This window comes from Penaeus monodon, chromosome 23 (genome assembly GCF_015228065.2).
Source record: "Penaeus monodon isolate SGIC_2016 chromosome 23, NSTDA_Pmon_1, whole genome shotgun sequence".
Taxonomy (NCBI): domain Eukaryota; kingdom Metazoa; phylum Arthropoda; class Malacostraca; order Decapoda; family Penaeidae; genus Penaeus; species Penaeus monodon.
This window is the reverse complement of record NC_051408.1, coordinates 24,923,820-24,924,144: the sequence shown is the minus strand read 5'-3', so window position 1 is coordinate 24,924,144 and position 325 is coordinate 24,923,820.

Sequence of the window (325 nt, the reverse complement as noted above, 5' to 3'; positions counted from 1 at the left end):
GACTATTCGCCCACTCCTTGTCCTATCACAGTACCCCCCCCACACACACACCTTTGGGATTACGAGTCCATGGCACGTTTCAGATTCAGTGGACCCAATGGAAATAGGTACCGAGAACTATGAGTTTTATTATCCTTTTATGTCATATATTTTTATGAAGTGCGTCCCGTCAATATTGTATGCACACGTACGTGAGCTTAGTTATGTACATGCTAAGATGTCTATTGTCACTCATGCCCATGTTTAAGGACACTATCTCACCCGGAGGACAGTGTCACGTATAATAAATTGTAACTGCGACCAGGTTTGCAACATAACTGGATAG